Source organism: Pavona decussata, unplaced genomic scaffold (assembly GCF_977016875.1).
Source record: "Pavona decussata unplaced genomic scaffold, jaPavDecu1.1 SCAFFOLD_272, whole genome shotgun sequence".
NCBI classification, from domain to species: Eukaryota; Metazoa; Cnidaria; class Anthozoa; order Scleractinia; family Agariciidae; genus Pavona; species Pavona decussata.
Window position 1 is genome coordinate 647,239 of NW_028145674.1, and position 18,232 is coordinate 665,470.

The 18,232-nt window shown below is 34.6% G+C and overlaps 1 protein-coding gene and 1 long non-coding RNA gene across 2 annotated transcripts in view; both read left to right on the top strand.

The window, feature by feature from the left end:
• LOC146455586 (uncharacterized) overlaps positions 1-18,232 on the top strand; it is a 325,355-nt gene that overhangs the window by 145,184 nt on the left and 161,939 nt on the right. The gene's annotated exons all lie outside the window — the stretch shown is intronic.
• On the top strand, positions 16,071-16,598 carry LOC146455591 (uncharacterized). The gene is made up of 2 exons (XR_014859011.1): positions 16,071-16,193; positions 16,230-16,598. It is a non-coding gene; the product is annotated as an uncharacterized LOC146455591 (long non-coding RNA).

Here is an 18,232-nt window from a genome sequence, read left to right on the forward strand (position 1 = left end):
AAGAATTGCAGAAAAATTTGGAATCAAAAGTGGTCAAGTCAGCAAATTGATTCCAACATTAGCAAACAAAACCAAATATGTATTACATTATAGAAACTTACAATTATACCGTGAATTGGGACTCAAATTAACTAAAATTCACCGTGTTCTGTCATTTGACCAATCACCCTGGTTGAAGACATACATTGATTTCAATACACGACAAAGAACTAATGCAAAGAATGCATTTGAAAAAGATTTCTTCAAACTGATGAATAACTCAGTGTTTGGTAAAACCATGGAGAATATCAGAAAACGAGAAGATATCAAATTAGTTACCAATGAAAAACAATTATCGAAACTGACCTCCAAACCAACATTCATCAATAGCAAAATCTTTAATGAAAACTTGGTTGCAGTCCACAAAATCAAGGAATCATTGACTCTCAATCGACCAGCATATGTTGGTATGTGTATCCTTGATTTGAGTAAAACTCTAATGTATGACTTCCATTACAATTTCATTAAAAATAAATATGGTAACAAAGCCAAATTACTGTTTACAGATACTGATAGTTTGACATATGAAATTGAAGCAGAAGATGTGTATTCTGATTTTTGGAATAAAAAAGAAATGTTTGATAATTCAGATTATCCATCCAATCATCAATTCTTTGATGCCACAAATAAGAAAGTCATTGGTTAGTTCAAAGATGAAGCTGCTGGAATCCCCATCACTAAATTTGTTGGATTGAGATCCAAAATGTACTCATACATCAAAGACAATAATAATGGTGGCAAAACGGCTAAAGGAATCAAAAAGAATGTCATCAAAAAAGAAATTCAACATTCTGATTACAAAGATGTTCTTTTCAATGAGAAACAATTGCATCATCAAATGAAAACAATCAGAAGTAATAACCATGAACTTGGAAGCTTTGTCATCAACAAAACATCATTGTCATGTTTCGATGATAAACGATATTTACATCCGAATGGTCTTGATTCATATGCTTATGGACATTTTCGTTTGTAAACAAAATTTGTGACAAAAAACTTGTGCCTCAAACTTTGTGTAAAAACTTGGTTTTCGATTTTCATTTTTCATATATTTTCGACTATTTTTTCATCAATTTTCGAATGTTTTGTTGGGTGTATGCCCCATAAAACAAATAACAAGAATGGTATGATGGGTGCCAGACACATACCAATCCCCATCAAAGATGATTCCATGCAGGTGGATTCATCTCTCTGTCAAACCCTGCATTGCTATGATTATTGCTTCTTTTGCAACTATCACAAAGAACCAACCAATGATAAACTAACAAATATGCCTTATTGCTGTGAAAATCAAAACATTCGAGATATCTATGGTCAATTGACTTGCATTTATTGTGGACAAGTTGTTGGTGAGGATTTCAAAACAGAATACATCAATTTCTATGCCAATTTGTTCAAAATATACAAGAAAACAGTGTATAATAGAAAATACCATTTGTCGCATACATTAGATCAAATTATTTTGAAAAACAAAGTTGAAATCAGTTGTTCAACCAATTTCAAAATTCATAAAATATTCGTTGAAATAAACAAAATACTGCCACAAATCAATAGCAAAAGAAAGAGAATAATCAGTTTGAAATATCTTTTGCATAGAATATTGCAATTGATGAAAATTGATTCTTCCCAAATTGAGTTGACAAAATCCAAAAAAACCATGAAATTATACAATGTTTATTGGGATAAAATTATGGACATTATTGGCCCCCAAATCATGCACATTATTAATCATACATAAGTGAATATCTGATATTTTTTATCATATTTGTCACCCCATTTATCGACAATCGGCGAATTATCCAAAATGAAATCATCATTTTGAGTAAGCTTGTTTGTCAAATCATCTCTATCAAAATGTCCATTTCTCACTATTTCTTTTATTTCATTTAATAAATGTCCGTAAGTTTGAAAAGCGTATTGACATTGATACAACCTTATTTCAATATTTTTATGCTTCATATAAGCTTGAATTACGACAGAAACTGATGATATTGCCAATAATGAAGCTCCACTGGTTGCAATTGATGATGCAATGCCACCAGTTGCAAACACAATGGATGAAATATTCCCTGCGAATTCCCATTTTTTTAATCTTTTGTATGCACTTTTGTACATCCACATCTTTTTGTGATATGACATGTAATAAGCTTTCAATTCATCAATTTCTTCTTTTGATAATCGATTTGAAATATGATTGAAATCAATTATTAATTTCTTCTTTTGTTTTGAATTGTTTTGCATATATTATATGGTTATCTTATTTTTGTTGCAATAATAGAGACCAGTTATTTGACCCAAAAACATGCATTTTTTCATCCAATTGAATGTTTTTTTCTCATTAATGGTGTACATGTATCCTTTATCACGATGATATCTGTTGTAAAATTGGCCATAAGCATCATGTAGTATTCCATGAGACCTGATATATGGTTGCCAACCAAATAATCGATGGAGAATAGCTGTTAACCATCCATCTCCTGGTCCAATTAATCCGATTCCATCATGAATTAACTCTTTGTAAACTTCATCAGGTAAACCGGTGTTGTAATATTTTTCATGCAAATATGTGAATATTACGATACTTTTTATCTTGCATTCCTGTCTGGGCAATATTGGAAGACTCAATTTACGGTGAAAATCTATCATCGATGTTCGAATGTGTTCTTGCAATTCTGACAATTCTTTCATTATACAATTTGATTACAATATTTTTATTCATCATTATTGTCAGGTAATTGTATCCTAATATATTCAACAAAATACTTCATTGTCCAATCAGATGGATGATTGTTGAAGTACCAATAATAGTTTTCAAATGACACATCAAAGAAGAATTCCAATTGATCAAATGATGATGACACCAAATCGGATTTGGAATGATGATATCTGTCATTTCTCCTGATATATGTGTTTATCACAATAATCTCTTGCAATGTATTGATTCCTCTAATGTCATCTTTACTCAATAATTTTATCCATGTGTAATTTGTTTTTGGTATTCTACCACTTTTTCTTCCTATTCTCATTGCAACTTGATTGTTCAAATATTCATCAACACCTTGAACCAACTCAGCTTTGAAATTAGTTAACCAAGTATTTATTCTTTTATCAACTGCTGCCATTATTGCATCCATTGGGTCATCTTCAGATGGTTTTGATGCATCTTGTTTCAATTTATTTGCAAAGAGTGTGATTGCTGTGTCTATTTTTTTATCCACTTTTGGCATTATTGTTTTCTTTATTGATGAATCCAACAACCCTTTGACATCATTATCCAAATGCACCATTGATTGTTGGATTTTGGTTCCAATATATGGTTTGATGATGTCGTCATTGTTGTTTATTAATTGTTGGAGTGAAATTGCATGATTTGAATTAACTCCATCTTTTATCACCAAATGTCTGTTTTCTGTATCCAGATGACCATCATCATTCAGATGTATTGGTTCTCTGTATTTGAATTCATCTGGTAAATTTTCATAAGTGACTGTAAATTCAATTTTATTTCCATTTTCATCAAGAATATGGTTTCCATTTTCATCTTCAATGTATGGCATTATATTATTTATTTAGATAAGTAAAGTTGACAAATGAATTTCAAACGATCCTTCAACTCGACCGATTTGAGGAGTCTCTGGTTCTGTTTGTTTGTGAGACATCATTCCAGTTTTGCTATCCAATTTCATGTTTAATGAAATAACATTGATTCCAACTTTTACATCCAAACGATGATAAATACTTCTTCGTGATTTTGTTTGAATAAATATTCTTGTATGATTCATTCCTTTTGTTGCATAAATAATAATCGTTTTTAAAATGATGAAATTATATGCTGGAATTCTTAAAGCATTTGAGCCTAAATAAAAAATTTCATTTCTTAGAGTTCCATGAAATATTGAAATTGTATTTATTGATTTGAAATATTTGACTAAATAATTAGAATGTAATACCTTTAATTCAAAAGTTCCATTAACAGCAGTTCCTGCTCCAATATTATCCAATATTGACATAGAATCAATACTAACAAATTTCATTGATTTGGGCAAATCAAATGTATTGCTTCCACTTATTATGTTTCCTATTCTGTGGTATGTGTCAGTGTTGGTTGTTTCACCTTGTTTTACTCCATTTATCAAAATTTGTGCATTTGCAACTTGTTGATTGCTTTGGAAAACAACGGAGTATAGATTGAAAAAGTTATTTCCATCAGCAGTGATTTGAAAATTATTTGTTGGATTTGTTCTTTGGAAAACACCACTGGCAATAGTTCCAGTGTATTTCGTTTTGAATAAGTTGGTAAAATAACCCAAATTCATTGCTTCAGAATCATATATCGGATTTATTAAACCAGAAATAATCTTATTATTCATATCCAAATTGACTTTCATCTGCATATCTCCATTTTTATATTCAAACATGACATTGTCCAAGCCGTCATACACTCCTGGATAAACGCTATCTGACCAATCTTTCACCCCATAAACAACCAGATGACATTGTACTGGAGTCGCTGTAGCTGTTCCATGCATCGTCAAATAGATGTAATTTGGAGTTTGTTTGCTGTTGTTATTGAATTGAACCAATAGCTTGCTATAAGCAGTGAAATCACGCTGTACAGCTTTGTGGATGTATGCTTCAGAAGCATCACATGATAATTGAATATTAGTCATTTCTGGTGGGTAGAATTCAAACACAATTGTGTATGTTCCAATAGCAAGAGTATAAATATTGAAACCTATCCTTGATGTGTAATCATTACTTCCACTGTCTTTAATCAATGTGATATCATAAGCTCTTTTATTCTGATGCGGGGATTGATTGAAAGCAGCTATTCCATTCACTGTGATATTATATTCTGAACTGCTTTCATCGGTATCTGTAAGATATTTGAATTCATTTGTTTTATGGCTGCTGACAAGATGACTTTGCTCCAACTTGTCATCAAAATATTTTTTGGTAGTAGCATCATTATCATCAGTTGGTTGAGCCATATCTTTGATTTGTTTTTTATTCATATCAAGGTTTCCAGTCATTGCAACACTTCCATCTTTTTTCAAATATACACTCAAATCACTTCCAACAGATGGTATTTTAGCTATTTCTGTATCAACATATGCTTTAGTGGAAGCATCATTGGGATTGGAAGGATTTCCAAGAACGATTATTTTATGACCTCTCATATCTAATTCACCACCAAGAGCATTGGGTGTTAACCTGTTGAGAAAGTTATGATCAACGTAGTGTTTATTAACAGCATCGTTGTCATCAGTTGGTTGAGCCATATCTTTGATTTTATGATTGTCCATATCGAGGTCACTATTGGAGACTTTTTGTAAATATTTAGTATCACAGAAACCTAAATTAACGACATCATATGTATTTTGTATATTGGCTCCAAGATTAGTAATTTGTTGATTACTCACATCCAGATTTCCAGTCATTTCAACAGTGCCATCTTTTTTCAAATATGTAGATAAATCAGGTGATGGTATTTTTTTAATCTCATCATCGACATATTTTTTATTCGCCGCTTGATCGTTATTATCGGGTTTTAAAACACTAATATCAAAAAATGTTTTCCGTCCAGTAATATGTTGTTCTGTTGATGTAACCATTATTTCACTTTTAGCTCGTCCACCATGGCCATCAAAGTTTTTCAAATCTGGTATATTAAGATGAATGTTTTCATAAGACTGATGCTCAGTCAATAATCGAACATCATTGGAGCTACCAGCCCCGTCTGGCGTGTCTTGTAGATAGATACTATTGGTATGAACACTACCAGTATTGCTGTAAATTACTGCTTTATCAGCTTGTACATTACCAGGAGCATTATCCAGCAATTGTATTTGGCTCTTTGTGACAACATCATTGGGATCAGCTCCTTGTTTAACATTAACAAGTTTCTTGTTTTGTATATCATAATTTCCATTTTGGGTTAATTTAAACCCTATTCCTTGAGGCCCAGCGGCTCCTTGAAGAGGAACCGTTCTGAATCCTCCCGTTGTGAAAGAAGACGATGAACTATGTTCGTTGAATATTCCCATTTATATCATTTGGTTATATTGTTCCATAAAAATTCCTGTTAATTCTTTTCATGGGCTTATCAACATATAGAAATGAAAATGGCTCGTTTGTTGCTTTAATGTATTTATCCTTGTCGACTCCCAACTCACGAGATATCAGACTTCTTTCATTGCTGCTAGGAAAGTCATAGACACAGAAATGAGAGCAATTGAGTCGAATATCTTTTGGTGTTTTGTAAAACGATTGGCTCAGATAAATAACAGAGCAGTTTTTGTGTCTGCCACGAATGAAATAATCAATCAATGGCTTCTGGTTTTTTTCACAAATAAAGTCATCAAATATTACTATCTTCTGGGCATCTTCATCCTTCAATTCCTCCACTGGAATTATATCATCATTGCTACAAACAAGGACATTATACCCGACACTATTTGATATATCAGTCAATGTTTGAATCATATCCTTGTATTTTTGTTGCTCTAAATTTTTGGCATATAAATGTATTCTATCATAATACAAAAGGGGTTTCATCAGCATATGGTACAATAAATTTGTCTTTCCAGATCCTGAATTACCACATATTAACATCCGAAACGTGTCACTTGGCATGTAACCATACAATCTTTTGAAATTAGTGTTTTTATCATGTCTGTCATAATTTGGGATTTCCATGTATATCAATACGTTATATAAGTTGAGAAAAGTTAATATAAGTTAATAATATAATGGATCTACAAAGATTAAAACAACTATCTGAAGCCAAGATTAAGGCTGGAACAATAACCAAACAAGTTAGAGATACATTGAAGGAGTACAAGCATGATAAACAAGATTTACAACAAGGTTTATCAGAAACTTTCAAACCAATTATTAAAGCTCAAGAGGAAACAAAACAAACAATTGATGAAAAACAAGACAAACTGATTGAACAATTGGAGAAAAACCAAAAAGCGTTGACTTCAGGTTTGGAAGACATTGTTATGTTAACTTATCAACCAGAAACAAAACCACAACCACAATTACCAGAATCAAAGTTACCAGTAGATTATCAACCAGCAATGTCAAATTTGGATGCTGGTTTTGATGATGATGAGTTCCAAAAATTGATTCAATACGATCTTGCACCTCCGAGTTCTGTTCCCCAAGCTTCTATGCAAGGAGATATTGACATCAAGGATTACGATGCTAATATTGGCAAAATGTTGAAAAAACTTGGAATAAAGAAGGGTCCTTTATCCAAGGGCCAAGGAAAGACCAAGAATAAAGACAAAATTGATAAAATTGATGAAGATATAAATTATTGCAAAAATACAGAGGGCGCATTAAAATAATCCCAGAAGGAATGAAAACCATCAAAAAAGGTTATGGTTATACTCAACCAAAGAGAAATGCATACAAAATATCATCTTCAGGGCAATATGGTGGACTCATGATTGATATTCCAAAATTAATGGGACAACTCAGACTTGTGGCAACAAAAGATAAACGCAGAGTAATGGACAAAAAGGTTGATTTCGATACAATCGATTTATTGACCAAGAGATTTAATTCAAAGAAGAAATACAGCGATATTGCCAAAATGGTATTCGATGAATTGAACCAACTCAGCGAGATTCCAATCCATAAATCCGGCAAAAAATTCAAGAAATTGGGCTCTTGTGTTGTTTATTTCAATGATGCTAATGATTTGATTGACAGAATGGAATTGCTTGGTGGATCCATTTTGGCTGGCAATAATGGAGTCAAAGAGGAATTTTCACAGATTGCCCATAAATTGAATCAACTTGGCTTGATAAACAACAAACAACTCATTGATTTATTGCAACAATATATAATGTAATGATATATGCAAGAAAGAGCGATACATATTTCATCTGTTAACCGACAAAAAATAGGTCGAAGTCGGCCTGAAGACTTTATTATCAAATTTGATCCACCATTAAAGCTTGACACAACAATGAGACATGAGCTAGCTGTTGATCGAGTTTCAATGACATACTCATGGCATAATGTCACTGCAGGATACAACAATAATACAATCAAATACAGCCCAGATAATGGTACAAATTGGAAGACAATCACATTTGTTGATGGAATGTATTCATATGATGATCTTGATGATTATATCACTCAATCAATAATTCAAAATGGAAATAAACCATCTTCCAGCAAGGGCATCAATCTATATTTTGTGCTTTCATCTTATAGAGTTGTCATTGAGCTGGACAACCAATGGAAGCTTGATATCAGAAACTCTAATTTTGGAGCACTTATTGGATTTGAACCAAAGTTAATTAACCAAACTGAACATGGGACAAAATTGCCAAATATTACCAATGATATTGACGTTTTGAACATTAATTGTGATATAATAACTGATAGCCTCAGTGATGGACGATTCACAAATACACTGATAATGATACCCACTGACAATTTAACAAGGAGTTATCCCTTTACTTTTGAGCCAAAAAGAGCATTATTCAGCCCAGTTTCCAAATCAATTATTTCAGAAATGGGGATAACAGTGACTGACGCTTTGGGTCGGCCAATTGACTTGAATGGCATTGACTGGTTCATGAGCTTGATTCTCAGGTCTAGTTTAATATAATATATCAATATATGGTACGACAAAGTGAATTTAAGCCACGTTTTGACCCAGAATTGGGTCGTTATGCGATAAAACATATCCATGGTAAAGGAATTATGGATGTTTTCAGATCAGTTGGATCAAAACTTTTCGGAAAAACAGCAAAAGAATTAGCTAAAAAAGGAGCCAAAACTGCAGCTGAAAAAGCAGTCACCAAAACTGGTGAGTTTGCTGGTAATAAAGCAGGTGATAAAATAATTCAATTATTGAGCAAAAAACAACCTTCCAAAACAAAATCAGTGACAATGAGCCAACCAAAAATGGAGCAGCCACTGACTGATTTTCAAATAGCTGAGAGAGTCAATCAGATGATATCCGGTGGAAAACTCAAAAGAAGGAGGAAATGAAAATAATGTAACATATGTTTATAAATGAAATCATTCAGAAATCCAAAATATATTGAAAGGTTTGAAGATGTCTTCTTTCAATTGGAGACACCATTGAATACTGGTAATCCAGGGAATAATAGGTCACAAAAGAAAGATGGTTATCGTTTCGTAGTCGATAACACAGGAGAAGTTACTCCATTTGATTGGTATAATGCAAGAGTATCAGTTGGTTTTAAAGTCCAAACAATGCAAAATGGAAATATAGCAGCTGAAGACCATAATGGTATTGTAAATGGTTCTCACAGTCTTATAAATGATTTGGACATCAGGCTAAATGGTAAACATGTGTATGATTGTAATTATGCAAATCATTGTGTTAATATCAAGAATCTATTGGAATATAGTCCAGTATATGCTCAATCAACTGCAACCAATGAGTTTTTCTATCTGGATACAAACCGAAGTGCTGAAGAGAGACCTGCACAAGCTTTGCACAACAAAGGATTTGCTGCAAGAAAAGCGCTTTTGGGTCTATCAGCGGTTGTCAATACAGAAATACCATTGAATCGATACGCATTCTTTGAAGCATTGAGAGATGAGTTATTGCCATCAACACGATTGGAATTGAATTTGGAGATCGAATCTGATGCCAATCTTATTTGGCAAGCTGGGGCTGATTGTCGTGTAATGATTACTAGAATGGAGGTTATTGTACCACGAATCACTTTCAATTCAGAAGGACAATCACTGTACATGAATCAATTTTTGAAGCCTCATAAATGGGTTTATTTGCGTGAAAATGTGGAAAGAAGCAATTCATCAACACAAAGAAGTGGTAATTTTCAGATAACAAGTGGTATTTCAAAGCCAAGACATGTTTTTGTTTTCATTATCAATGATGCAAATATTGGAGCACAAACAGTAAATCCATTTTTGTACAATACATTTAGTGTATCAACAGATCCCAGAACATTGCTGAATTGTCATTTATCTGTGGCTAATGGCAATGAATATCCTGATGTTCATTATACACCAGAGGCTGATTTGACTCGAGTTTACAGAGATGTCCTCAAATATGTGCATGCAAATAATGAATACAGTCAGGGGACTTTGTTGAATATCAATAACTTCAAAACACTATTTTCATTCGTGTATTTCGATTTAACAAAACAAAAAATGGATATCAAAGATGGTACCACAAAGCTGACATTTCATTATGAATTATCTGGTACAACTGCAGCTGCATATTTAGTTTATGCATTGACATTATATGAACAAGACGCTGAGCTCATCCAGAAGGATGGAAAACTATTGTTTCGATAAATGGAATAAATTTTTAATGTAACGTTAGTTATATAAAAGATATGACAACTTATCATTCACATGGAGTAAAACTATCAATTGGGCAAAAAGATAAACTAGCAAAAGCATTAAAAAACAATTCAGCAATAACAATAAGATTATCAAATTCTGAATTAACTGGTCCGGATCAGCTGATGTTAACCAATACACAAATAAATAGGTTGAAAAAGGCAATGCAAAACAAAACTGGAGCAGATATTAAAATAAGCAAAACACAGATACGAAAAGCTGTACAACAAGGAGGCAGTCTTTGGTCATCATTATTCAAAATTGGCACAAAATTACTACCAATGGCAGCAAAAAGCAGTTGGACCATTAGCTACTGGAGCACTTTCTGGGCTTGCAAATGTGGGAGTCAATAAAATATTTGGTAGAGGACAAGTTGGTGGTTTCCTCATTCCTCAAAATAAAATTGATCAATTAATAAAATACAAAGATTGACTCACTGAAGCACAAAAGAAGCAAATTGTCAATGCAATACATACTGGTGGACAGTTTGTAATTAAACCAACTAAGGAACAATCAGGAGGTTTTTTGGGGACATTATTGGCTTCAATTGGTATTCCAATGGTTTTGAATGCATTAATGGGTAAAGGCTTGCAGTGGATAGAAGTAGATCCAGAAGATCGGTTCCAGTTTTTGTTCCAAACACAACCAAAAAAGATGGTGGTTTGGTCCTACCAGTTAATTATAGACCGCCTCCATTTTTCGGTACATGGGATCAATATGGCAAAGGAAAAAAAAACCAAAAAAGGAAAAGGTCTGTTGTTAGGCAAAAACAGTCCATTCAAGGGGATTCCATTAATCGGAGACATTCTGTGAAATTCATAAATAAACCACTCAGTAACTTTGAACTCATTGATTGGGTCAAAAAACTCAAAATAAAACACTTCAGAGGCATTTACAGCAGAGATAATCTACCACAAAAGATGAAAAAAGATGAAGTTGGTATCATTAACCTGGATTCACAGATTGGAGCAGGTACACATTGGGTTGCGTATCGAAACGGAGACAAATATGTAGAATATTTTGATAGTTTTGGGTTAATTATGCCAAAAGAAATTATGCAATTCATGTCAACAAGTGGCAAACGATTAATGTATTCAGGTGATGAAATCCAGGAAAGAGATTCAGTATTGTGTGGCTATTGGTGTTTGTATTATTTATTTGAGAGACAAAAGGGTACAAGTATATTGAAAACAATCCACAATGCACATTTTGACATGAACAATCAAAGTGTCAATCATAATTTTATAATCCAATATTTTAAAAAATTATCTAATCAATAGTATATGAGAAAATTTTGCGAAGATTGTCAAGAAGAAACTGATCATTTTGGAGATGTTTGTTTATGGTGTACATTGGTAACAGATTCTGAAGATGATTCAAGTGACTACAGTGAGCATGAGTCTGACAGAGAATCCATCAATGTTGAAAGTGACTCAGATTATGAGCCTGACTCTGATGATAATTAATCTAATATAGTGATATAAAATGGTCAAATCATATTGTGTTAAACAAAATAAACAAACTGAATGTGTTGAGCCTGCAGGTTACAAGCAAGCCAAAAATGGTCGGCTCATGTTCTTCTGTACATGTGCTGAATGTGGTATAACTAAAACCAAATTTGTTAAAAAACAGGGAAACTAAATAGCCCGTTCGAAGGGGCGGGCATAATGGATACTTTAGCATCAACTGGTGCTGATATGTTAATTCAACATGCATTACCATGGTTGGGAAAGAAAGCAGTTGAAATGGGTCGATATTATGGGTCTGAAGCACTTAGAAACCCTAAATTGCAGAAAAAAGCTATTGATTATGCTATCTCTAAAGCAACTCCTTTTGTTCAAAAGACTGGATCAGAGATGTTTGATAAATTATCAACCAAAGTAAGACCAAAAAGAAGGTACAAAACTGACCGAAAAGAACTTGATGGTGGTAATTTGGATACAATTTTAGAACAATTTGGTACGCCTGGTAAGGTTGCATCGAAGTCGATGGATGTTGTTGGAACATTAATTCCATCAACAAAGGAAGTCTTTGATAGATACAAAACTGGAGACATTGCCAAAAGTGCATTTAGCACAGATACTGGCATATTGTCGAGTCAATTTTGGTCTGGCAAAGCTGGGAAAAAGACATTAGAAAAATGCAAAAATTATCCATGTGATAGTGTGGTTAAGATTGGAAAAAAATATCACAATACACCAAGTTGTTCAAGCTATGATTCCATTGGTTGGCATCCACCAAATTGGACTGAGTATGATAAAGGAATCAAAGGACGACCCAAAAGTGGTGGTTCAATTGATATACACAAAGCAATTGGCATGTTACCAAAACCCAAAGCTGGTTGGGTACTTCCAGGGCATAAATACACTGGTCCATACAATGATTTGGAAAAACAAGTAAAATATAACCCCAAAACAGGGCAAATATTGGAAATATATGATAAACCAACAGGCAAAACAGATGCAATAGCCATGCAACATGATGTTGATTATTCAGTCTGCAAAGATGACAAAAAATGTAAAAACAAAGCTGATAAAAAGATGGTTAAATCATTGGATGCTGTTCCATATTCCGAACGACAATGGGGACATTGGTTGGCAAGAAATGCAATAAATACAAAACAGAAACTGGGTCTTGGGGTTCCAAAAAACGTCAAAAGCCGTCGGGTAAAGAGGAAAACTGGCAAGAAAAATTAGCTAATGAGCTGCATAAACCCATAAGGCGTAACTTTACTCGGCGGCGTGTTATTGTAAATAATATTGATGAAATATGGGCTGCTGACCTTGTTGAAATGCAACAATTCAGTAAATGGAATAAAGGTAATAGGTATCTTCTCATGGCTATAGATGTTTTCAGTAAATACGGTTGGATTGTCCCATTAAAAGATAAAAAAGGTGAGACTATAACTACAGCATTTCAAAGCATATTCAAAGAGGGTCGAAAACCAAAGTATCTGTGGACTGATAAAGGCTCAGAGTTCTACAACAAACATTTCAAAGACTTGCTCAATAAACATAACATTACACTGTATTCGACTGAAAATGAAGAGAAGTCATCAGTGGTGGAAAGATGGAACCGGACGATTAAAAATAAAATGTGGAAACGATTCACTGCTCAAGGCAATACAATGTATCTGGATATTTTGCCTGAAATATTGAAGCAGTATAATAACACTAAACACAGTTCAATAAAAATGACACCGACAGAGGCATCTAAGAAAAAGAATAAAGGAATTGTTTACTTCAATCTATTTGGCAATTTAACACAATTGTCATCCCAAGCAAAATTTAAAGTTGGTGATAAGGTTAGAATATCAAAGTATAAAAGAAAGCTGTTTGATCGAGGTTATACAGAAAACTGGACAGAAGAGGTCTTCATTATCGATAAAATTCAATACACTACACCAATGACATACAAACTGAAAGATCTAAATGATGAACAGATTAAAGGGAGCTTTTATGAACAAGAATTATTGAAAGCTAATCAGGAGATATTCAGAATCGATAAAGTCATCAGGAGAGATTACAAGAAGAAACAAGCTTTGGTAAAGTGGAAAGGATACAATGATGCCTTTAACTCTTGGATCCCAATCAAGGATTTAGTTGATGTGCAAAAATAATACTATCGATACAGTCAACGGCCTCACGAATATTCGATAGCGAGTCGATCCAATAAAAAAATCTATTGTTGGGTGCAAGATAAATGATATTCTTACCTCAAAAAGCGTCTACAAACATCAGAACGATGAAAGTGAAGAAATAAATGTACAAATATCCCAAAACAGGAACCATAAACATCAAAACACAAACTCTTCACAAAATGGCGACAAAATGGCCGACACGTGTATTAACAAACTAGTGTCCAGTCCCCTTTGGGTTGTGTCATCGTGAACATGCATGAAAGCGCATGCGTGTTAATCCAAATCAAGCAATATTACGCAATATACAGAAAAATAGCACCACAAGTGTAAAAATTTCAGAACTGAGTGTAATATATAGGTAATCGGGCCATTGTTACATTAGTTCACAAACTCTGGTGAAGCTTTAGGGTGGTGTCAGTTGGCCCCTGACTGAAACCTGTTTGACGGCTTGTGCAGATGGTGAATTACTGAGTAGTGTCGGATGTCTTCCAGTGGACAGTACCTCCAGGGTGAGCCCGCTCAGGCCCTACTGGTTCACAGCGGGGTGCTCAGAGTTCTTTCCCGAACTCAACCTCTGTCCCAGAGGTAAACTGGGAAGGGACAGCCGCCTTGTCAGCGGCGGGGAAAAGACCTAGCAGGGGCTAGGCAAGAAAACAGCCAACCGAGCACCCCACATCTAGGGTTTTGTCAATTTTTGCGACAAGTCACACAACGTCACGCGTGACAGTAACGGCATCCAGTCACACAACATCCATAAATTTGAATTATTTATGATTATTTTTTTCTCCATTACAGGTTAATTATATCCAAATTGGTCTTCAAAAATATTGTATTCATCATTCAAATCAGCGATTGATGAGTTGGTTGGATTTAATCGATGATTGTTTGTGAGTTGGGGTCAGTTGGGTGTCATTTATGAAAAACGAGGATTTAGGTTTTTGAGAAACCGAGCATAAAAATTTAGGTTTTTGAGTTCATTGTTGAATCAGGTATGAATTCAGTGAAATTTTCAAAAGTGTGCTTATAGCCCCAAACATCTAACTACTCCCTAGTACCCTCATTGCAGTATCAGTGTATGCAGTTTTGATCTTCTGCCACGTGTGGTCTATGCTGTTGCTGTTGCCTTGGTCAGGCTGTTCACTAATCCGGTTATCATCTTCATCCATGTCGCTCTCATCTGTCATCTGTAGGATTTGGAATCGATTTCTCAACTCGAGCTGAAACTGTTGTCTAATCGCAGGCTCTCTCAACTTGCTCTCCTCAAACCTGATGGTCCCCTCCTGCTTCTTGCCAGTGCTGTTCAATTTGAGTTTAGCTTTAGTTATTAAAGAACTGATAACGGGGTTGTCGAAATACCTTTCAATCAAGTTTTTTTGGGTGAGTTCAAAATAGAAAAAAAATTTAAAATTGAATGGTTTGCCGAAAAATATGTCCACGAGAGGAAAACTTCCCTTCGATGCAGCAAATGACGCCGCTTTGTGAAAAGGCTGTTAAATCCCCTTCAAATTAAACAAGTAAACAGCATCAGTTGAAAACGTTGCAAAACTATAATTCCATGGATTTAACTGTGCGCAGCCTGTTTTCCTAACAAAACAACTTGATAGCTATCAATGAATACGCGTTTCAAGAAAAATGAATGGTTGCTTGGATTTTATTTCGAAGTCTTCTTAGAGGTGCAGCGTATTTTCTTATTTAAAGAAGAAACGGCGGTAAATATCCTGAGTCTACAACCTAGAAAAATAAACGAGGACGCTCAATTGGCTTTTTCTCCTCGTACCGCTCATGGCCCGTTGATATTGATTAAAAAGAGGATATTTTCCAGCACAGAGGACAAAGAAAGTGCTTGCAGTCGGTTTAATTGGCTGAAATCGCTTCCCTCGGTTTAGTGTCTAGCTGTACCAATTATTCAAACGCCACACTTTTTGTCTCTTGTTACCAATAAAAGGTTTTTGGTGCTACTACTAAGGTGAGTTTTAGGGAAGCGAAATTTGTTTTATCACTTGAGCTACCGGTTCTTTGTACACTTATAAGATCCCTTGATACTTGATAAGACGAATGGAAATTGCTCGCACAATTTTCTTTTTTCCATTAAATGCACACAAGATCGCAAGAATGCTTGCTAAGTGTTCTGACTTTTCTAGTTCTATGTTGTCTTAGAGGTTTGATAATTTATTAGTCATATTTTGTCGCGGTAACACAGCATTTAGGTCACAAAATGTGTGAGACCCTCGCCGATAGCGATGGTTCTTAAGCCGGAACGTCTTTGGCTGAGTCAAGGAAGCACTCGGCAGCCAAGTAGGTTGTAAGATGGATCATAACTTAACGAGTTTTTATTTCAGCCTTTGTTCATAACTTTTCCACAGATGGTAATGTTTACTGAGGGAAAGGCTTAAAATGTACGCTAGTAAGGAGATTCAAATACACCGCGATTCTCGAAACCCACGTGAAAATTAAGTCAAGGTACGTTGAAGTTCCCACCTAACTGGTATCAAAAGTAAACTCGCGTGAGAAAGACTACCTTCTTAAATCCGTTCTCTTTCCCGATTAGACAAAATAAATTGCGCAACTGCTCGATTGTTACACAATATTTTTTCGTAGTAACTCACCTTCTTGTCCGTCTTTTCTCTTCAAGGTATTCGTGACTATTGGTATAATTTCATGAAAACAAAAATTTGTTAACGTGTGCTAATTTGAACTGGATTTCAAGAACTGATAACGGGGTTGTCGAAATACCTTTCAATCAAGTTTTTTTTGGTGAGTTCAAAATAGAAAAAAAATTTAAAATTGAATGGTTTGCCGAAAAATATGTCCACGAGAGGAAAACTTCCCTTCGATGCAGCAAATGACGCCGCTTTGTGAAAAGGCTGTTAAATCCCCTTCAAATTAAACAAGTAAACAGCATCAGCTGAAAACGTTGCAAAAATATAATTCCATGGATTTAACTGTGCGCAGCCTGTTTTCCTCGCAAAACAACTTGATAGCTATCAATGAATACGCGTTCCAAGAAAAATGAATGGTTGCTTGGATTTTATTTCGAAGTCTTCTTAGAGGTGCAGCGTATTTTCTTATTTAAAGAAGAAACGGCGGTAGATATCCTGAGTCTTCAACCTTGAAAAATAAACGAGGCTTTTCTCCTCGTACCGCTCATGGCGCATTGATATTGATTAAGAAGAGGATATTTTCCAGCACACAGGACAAAGAAAGTGCTTGCAGTCGGTTTAATTGGCTGAAATCGCTTCCCTCGGTTTAGTGTCTAGCTGTACCAATAATTTAAACGCCACACACTTTGTCTCTTGTTACCAACCAAAGGTTTTTGGTGCTACCATTGAGGCGAGTTTCAGGGAAGCGAAACTTGTTTTATCACTTGAGCTACGTTCTTTGTATAGAGCTGCTTCGACAAAGGTTGTGCAAAAAAGCGTAAAAGGGTACGCGACAATGCCGAAAGGTATAGTTAGGGAAATATCCCAATAACCGAACCGCTCTCAGTAGATTGGCATGTTATCGAAACGTTTATGGATTAATTTTGTTTTAAAGATTCATGATTCGGTAAAACGATAATTATTCAAATCACCGACTGAGTTGAGATCTTATGCTCGGAGGATTGTCAATATTATTGAAATCAATTGTCGCAAGGGAGTCAAGTAAATAAGACTCGAATACGTTTATCAGTGATTCTTCAATGCGTTGAGTATTTTGGCTGAAGTTTAAAATGAAATAAAGGTTATTTCAATACTATACTTGTGTATGTAGACTGATTTTAATATAAGAGTTAACTGCTTTTTTCGTTGTTTTCTTTTATGATAATCCACTAATATTTTTCTCAAAAGTTTTGAAGCATTTATTCCCATGTTGTAACTAAAGCTTATGTACATGTAAACCCCCTAGATGAGAGGATTTTGATGCCGTGTGAGGCTTGCACGTGACAATCCACACCTTTGGCGAATCCCGCGTATCTCTCTCCGCAAATTTCAAGAGAAAAAACGACATTTTTTTCAGTCCAAAACGAGAAGTTAACATCAATGTGCTTCTGACAATCAGCCAGTGTGCAATTCTTCGAGCTAGTTAAATTGGCTCGGTGATATTTTATTCCTGTTTGGAAATTGCTTTGTACGGCTAAAATTTGCTACCTGGCTCGCGTGCTCCGGGCTTTAAAGGTCGAGTTTTAAATTACGCCTCCAG